The following is a 7,705-nucleotide window of genomic DNA, read 5'->3' on the forward strand; positions in this document are numbered from 1 at the left end:
ACACTTCCTGTCTTTGAAAATTATTTTTATTAATTAGGGTTTCTTTATTCTCTAGTAAAGAGCATCACCGACTTGGAGGACATGAGTTTGAGTGAACTCCAGGAGTTGGTGATGGATAGGGAGGCCTGGCGTGCTGCAGCTCATGGGGTCGCAAAGAGTCGGAGACGACTGAGCGACTGAACTGAACTGAACTGTATATTTTAATTTCTTCTTGCTTTTTTTCATAAGAAAGTCTTAGCTTTATGATATAAATTGAATGAACTTTTTGTTATGCTAGGCATAGCTAAAATAGGGATAGTAGCTTTACTACCGCCACCACGATTACTACATCTACTACTAGCTAATGTGTACAGAGGTTTATTATATTCCAGACCCAGTTCTAAATGCTTTGCATGTAATAGCTTATGTTCCTCATCTCACCTCTCCAAAAACCTGTGAGTTCTTTATTATAACTTCCCACACTGATTAATGCACAAGACAATAGTTTTTCTTTATCTAGAAATACAAATTAAAAGACACTTGGATCTACTGTAATTAGCTTTTGCTCAATATTTTTGAAAGAAATATGATCAATTAGGCTGTCTTTCTCAAATGTTTATTTTCTTGCTTGTTTGTACAGAACACTGTAAAGAGCACTTTTTATGTATAACCTTTTAATCATTTTCAGTGAGTCTCTAGGGAGATTTCTCTGAAACCATGTTCCTTACATTTGCATGAAACTCTCAGTTTACTATAAAATAAAAATAGCATTCTAAATTCTGATACAAAGGCTATACTACTTAAGTAAATATTTCATAGAGTTTTGGGGTAAGATTTTCAGTCTTCTTTTAAAAAAATTCCTCATACCACTTTGCAATACCTGGATCATATAAGTATAATATACTCCAATCTGTAACAAGTGCTCCTCACATACTGCTGTACAAATCAGTCAGGTTTCAGCTTCAGTGATATTTCTAGAGAAGTACTATTTCTCCATCACTTTCTCTTCCTCTGATCACCAGCACATTGATATGTCAAGATATTTATTTGTCTGAGTTTTGGTCAGCTTTACACTAAGTATTTGCTTCTTTTGTAGCAACAAAACAAATGTGAAATAACTTCTAATATTCCAGATATCCATGTTGCCAAATTCACTAATAATCTGATTTGTAGGTTTCCTCTTTAAAATTTAAAGTGGGTGCTCAAAAATAAGCCTAATATTTATTCACTTATTCTTGTGTTCTTTCAACAGGTTTTAAATTAATGTTTACAGTTTTCTGGACACTGTTTTTACCCTAGTCACTTTTGACAATTTTCTCCTAAGATTATGACTTCATTTCTTTTTCTTTTCTACTTAATTAGAATTGTATTCAACTTGATTTTTCTGAAAACTATTATTTGAGGGACTTCTTTGAACAATGGATTTTGAAAAGTGCTGGGAATCCCATTGGTCAGAAATATAGAAGTAATACAGTCCTCAGCTGACGTTGTACAAGTCATCTAGCTGTGAAATGAAGATGAATAAATCCAAGGGACACTGAGAGATAGTGGTAGGACTGAGAGTTTCTTAACAGAACCTTCAAAAGACAGCATAGTAAATCAGAGGAACTGAGGAACTGAACTTCAGAAAACAAAACATAAAACAATATAAGACCTAGGAAGCTTTGGACCAAGGTCTTTATTCCCTGGTCTGCTTCAGATGTTCTACAGTGCTTTGAACATTCAAAAGATAATGTGAGAAATAGTTAGCATTTAAGTCAAGATTTTAAGTTATTTTGATTTCCTGCATATTTCAAAAGTCTAAAAAATTTCTGAGAAATTTTACATTAAGTGGATTCATATAATTTTTAATTAGCTTTCACAATACCTATAATATTTGCAAAATCTCAAAAGATTTATCCTAATAAATGTGGAAACTTAAAATACTCTTACATGCCATGGTTCAGATATTCTTTGGGAATCTTCCCAATTGCTAAGGAAAAACTGTAAATATAGTAACAAAAACCAAAAAATTGTTACTTGGTAGCAGAAATGAGAAATGGAAGATGGAAAAAGCAATTAATTCCTTTAATAAACTAAACAGGTGGGTTTGAAAATTTTATAGCAAAGTAGATAAAAGAACATAGGCCTTATAAATCATTTTTTAATTAGAAAGAAAAATAATTTCTGCATATGCATAATCTTCCTATTAAAGTCTATAATAACAGCAACTGTATTAGTCAACTGTTTATAATCACAATTTTAGGGCATGGTTGTATAACATAGTATGAATTATATATGTGGAGGGAGATATGGTTTCATTTTGTAATATATTCCAATTAATATTGTAGTAAAACATGCAAAATTAGATCCACTAAATCCTTTATAGCTTACCAAGTTCTTTCACAAAATCTGTTCTCATTATGTTTTATAACAATTCCATATTGTTGGTACAGCAGATATTATTGTTTCCACTTTACTATTCTACATGAAACTCAGAGATTTGGGCTCTCTGGTGGTTGAGATGGTAAAGAATCTGTCTGCAGTGCACGAGACTTGGGTTTGGTCCCTGGTTCAGGAAGATCCCCTGGAGAAGGAAATGGCAACCTCCTCCAGTATTTTTGCCTGGAGAAGTTCATGGACAGAAGAGCCTGGGGGGCTACAGCCCATGGGGGTCACAAAGAGTCGGACATGACTGAGTAACTAACATTTTCACTTTCACACGCAGGGGATCTTCCTGACTCAGACATCTCCCAGGTCTCCTGTATCACAGGGAAACTTTTCACACTGAACCATCAAGGAAGCATATTTTGGAATGCTTCATATCAAGGCAAATAGACTTCTCTCTCACTCTCTCTCTCCCCCTCCCACCATCAGTTTCATCATATTCCAGTTTATAGACTAAAATATCACTTATTTAAATGGTTTACAGATGACGGACTTGTAGGCTATGAATGTAAATTTCCCTACTTCTTTTTTTTTTTTTTTTTTGCTGGGGTGGGGGGTGTTGTTTATTTTCTGTTTTCTAAAATGACTGCAAATAACATTTGTCATTTTCAATGCATTGTATTTGTTTATCTCCAGGAAAAATTTCCAGATTCTCAGACTGGTATTGCTGCATCAAAGGATAGATGAATTGATAAAGTGCTAAATGATGGCAATCTGACCTCCATAGAAACTGTATCAAATTATACTGCCCAAGGAATATATACTGGGTTCTAGTATCAAAATTTAGACATATTTTACAATACAGTAAATGAAATTTAACATCTCAGTCAAGTTTTAATTGAACTTCCTGTTGTAATCAACTTTTTAGCAGTTCCAATGTTTTAGAAGCTTTTTAAAACAGTTTTCTAGAAATTTTGTGTTCAGTCTTTGCCAGTTTTATAGTCTTTTGTTCTTTATAAATCTATATGAAGAAAAGTTCTATATGTAGATTTTCTATATTAAAATTCGTATATATTTTCCATTTTTTTCAATTATTTTTGACATTATTTTTAAATGAAAATGTTTTATGTTGTCAAGTTTCTGAATCTTTCCTCTTTCACAGTTAAATCTTTGCATCACAAAGTTAGTAAAAAGTTATGCTACATTTTCTCTAGCAGCTCTATGCTGCTGCTAAGTCACTTCAGTCGTGTCCAACTCTGTGTGACCCCATAGACGGCAGCCCACCAGGCTCCCCGTCCCTGGGATTCTCCAGGCAAGAACACTGGAGTGGGTTGCCATTTCCTTCTCCAATGCATGAAAGTGAAAAGTGAAAGTGAAGTCGCTCAGTCATGTCCGACTCTTCTCGACCCCATGGACTGCAGCACACCAGACTCTTCTGCCCATGGAATTTTCGATGCAAGAGTACTGGAGTGGGATGCCATTGCCTTCTCCAGTAGTTCTATAGCTTTCTTATATTTAAATCTTTCATTCATTGAAACATATTCTCTTACTTGGCCTGAAGTATGAATGTCAAATGATTTTTTTAACTTGTTCTTCACTTGTTCAAAATTCATTTATTAAATGAACATCCTTTTTCTCAATAATTTGAGATACTATACCTAAGGCATATAAAAGAGCCATATAAGACTTTTAATACTGGCATTCTTCTGATTTTTTAAGCAGCAACACTGAATGCATTTATATTTATTATTTTTTTCTAGTTGCTCTGCAGAATTCAAAAGTTTTTATTTAAAACACTCTCCGACATAAATCACAGCAGGATCCTCTATGACCCACCTCCCAGAATACTGGAAATAAAATCAAAAATAAACAAATGGGACCTAATTAAAATTAAAAGCTTCTGCACAACAAAGGAAACTATAAGCAAGGTAAAAAGACAGCCTTCAGAATGTAAGAAAATATAGCAAATGAAGCAACTGACAAACAACTAATCTCAAAAATATACAAGCAACTCCTGCATCTCCATTCCAGAAAAATAAACGACCCAATCAAAAAATGGGCCAAAAAACTAAATAGACATTTCTCCAAAGAAGACATACAGATGGCTAACAAACACATGAAAAGATGCTCAACATCACTCGTTACCAGAGAAATGCAAATCAAAACCACAATGCGGTATCATTTCACGTCAGTAAGAATGGCTGCAACCCAAAAGTCCACAAGCAATAAATGCTAGACAGTGTGTGGAGAAAAGGGAACCCTCTTACACTGTTTGTGGGAATGCAAACTAGTACAGCCACTATGGAGAACAGTGTGGAGATTCCTTAAAAAACTGAAAATAGAACTGCCTTATGATCCAGCAATCCCACTGCTGGGCATACACACCAAGGAAACCAGAATTGAAAGAGACACATGTACCCCAGTGTTCATTGCAGCGCTGTTTATAATAGCCAGGACATGGAAGCAACCTAGATGTCCATCAGCAGATGAATGGATAAGCAAGCTGTGGTACATATACACAATGGAGTATTACTCAGCCATTAAAAAGAGTACATTTGAATCAGTTCTAATGAGGTGGATGAAACTGGAGCGTATTATACAGAGTGAAGTAAGCCAGAAAGAAAAACACCAATATAGTATACTAACGCATATATATGGAATTTAGAAAGATGGTAACGATAACCCTGTATGCGAGACAGCAAAAGAGACACAGATGTATAGAACAGTCTTTTGGACTCTGTGGGAGAGGGAGAGGTTGGGATGATTTGGGAGAATGGCATTGAAACATGTATAATATCATATAAGAAACAAATCACCAGTCCAGTTTTGATGCAGGATACAGGATGCTTGGGGCTGGTGCACTGGGATGACCCAGAGGGATGGTACAGGGAGGGAGGTGGGAGGGGGTTCAGGATGGGGAGCACTTGTACACCCGTGGCAGAATTATGTTGATGTATGGCAAAACCAATACAATATTGTAATTAGCCTCTAATTAAATACATTTAATTTAAAAAATTAAAAAATAATAATAATAAAACAAATTTTACACAGTACTTTTCAAATATAGTTCTTTCCACAGATATTTATCCCTAGTACTCTATCTTTGATGAACCTGTTGATGAAGGTGAAAGAGAAGAGTGAAAAAGCCAGATTAAAGCTCAACATCCAAAAAACTAAGACCATGGCATCTGGTCCCATCACTTCATGGAACATAGATGGGGAAACAGTGGAAACAGTGACAGACTTTATTTCCTTGGGCTCCAAAATTACTGAAGACAGTGTCTCCAGCCGTGAAATTAAAAGATGCTTTCTCCTTTGAAGAAAAGCTGTGACAAACCTAGGCAGCATCTTAAAAAGCAGAGACATTACTTTGCTGAACTTTGTTTGTATAATCAAAGCTATGGTTTTTCCAGTAGTTACGTATGGATGTGAGAGCTGGACCATAAAGAAGGCTGAGCACTGAAGAACTGATGCTTTTGATCCATGGTGTTGGAGGAGACTCCTAAAAGATCAAACCTTTTACAGTCCATGGAATTCTCTAGACCAGAATACTGGAGTGGGAAGCATCTCTCTTCTCCAGTGGATCTTCCCAACCCAGGGATCAAACCCATGTCTCTGGTTACTTTTTTGGTAGAAATATTTACAAGCAATTACAGTCACTGATTTCTTGCAGTTGTTTCTTGATATGTTCCTGATTTTACAATTCCCCAACGCAAAGGTGCAGGAAACTAATATTTACCTTCCTTTATGAAAAATGGCATGATGGAGAGAAGACTCGCAGGGTATAAACACAAAGGCAGACATTTGGAAGTTGATGGCTTTAAGATTCATTTTGTTGTTAAGTTTTTGTCATTTCTTAAATAAAATTTTTGAGTTTTTCCTTAAAAAAAAAAAAAAAACCCATGTCTCCCTCATTGCAGGCAGATTCTTTACCAGCTGAGCTACCATGAAAGCCCTAAGAGATCAAACCAGTCAATCCTAAAAGAAATCCCATCATATTTATTTGAAGGACTGATGCTGAAGCTTAAGCTCCAATACTTTGGCCACCTGATGTGAAGAGCTGACTCATTGGAATAGACCCTGATGCTGGGAAAGATTAAAGGCAGGAGAAGGGAATGACAGAGGATGAAGATGATTGGATGGCATCACTGATTCAATTGACATGAGTTTGAGCAACCTCCAACAAATAGTGAAGGACAAGGAACCCTGGTGTGCTGCAGTTCATGGGGTCTCAAAGAGTCAGACATGATGGAGTGACTGAACAACAAAAATTCTATCTTTTCTGGCTAATCTAAAAGGAGTAGTATCCTGTATGATATCTTCTAAACAACTATTACTGAAATACATGGGACCTAGTGTTTCTACATATTAATTATGTACTATGTTATTTCTACAAGTTAGCATATACTTAGAAAATTTCTAGTTCATTTTGTTTAATTTTTCTGAGTATATAAAGCAGAGCGAGGAGAATACTAATATTTTATTCACATTTTACAGTTTATATGTTTCCAATTCCTTTATCTACTCTAATTGCACTGACTACAACTATCAGTACAATGTTAAGTAATAACCACATTAGTGAATATTTCTTAACTTCCTTAAAATGCTATAGAGTTAATGAACATATTTTATAAACTAAACAGGACTAATCTCTATTTTATTTTCATTTTATTTATCATTAAACATTAATCCCATATATATCTATGCTGATTCACGTTGAGGTTTGACAGAAAACAGCAATCTGTAAAGCAAATATCCTTCAATAAAAAATAAATTAATTTAAAAAAATGAACAGAAATATTTTATCAATTACTTACTTCTTATAGAAAAAAATCATATAAACTTTTGGTAGATGCATTAATATGATAAATTATATTATTTATAATCTTGTATTGTTTTACTATTATGCTGTTTTTTTTTTTTTAATTTTAAAAATAAAACAGATATACACATGCTCCCCATCCTGAACCCTCCTCCCTCCCAACCTCCCCATACCATCCCCCTGGGCCTTCCCAGCGCACCAGCCCCAAGCATCCAGCATCGTGCACTGAACCTGGACTGGCATCTCGTTTCATACATGACATTTCACATGTTTCAATGCCATTCTCCCAAATCTTCCCACCCTCTCCCACAGAGTCCATAAGACTGTTCTATACATCAGTGTCTCTTTTGCTGTCTCGTATACAGGGTTATCGTTACCATCTTTCTAAATTCCATATATATGCGTTAGTATACTGTATTTATGTTTTTCCTTCTGGCTTACTTCACTCTGTATAATAGGCTCCAGTTTCATCCACCTCATTAGAACTGATTCAAATGTATTCTTTTTAATGGCTGAGTAATACTCCATTGTGTATAT

The sequence above is a fragment of the Bos javanicus genome, chromosome 8 (assembly GCF_032452875.1).
Source record: "Bos javanicus breed banteng chromosome 8, ARS-OSU_banteng_1.0, whole genome shotgun sequence".
NCBI classification, from domain to species: Eukaryota; Metazoa; Chordata; class Mammalia; order Artiodactyla; family Bovidae; genus Bos; species Bos javanicus.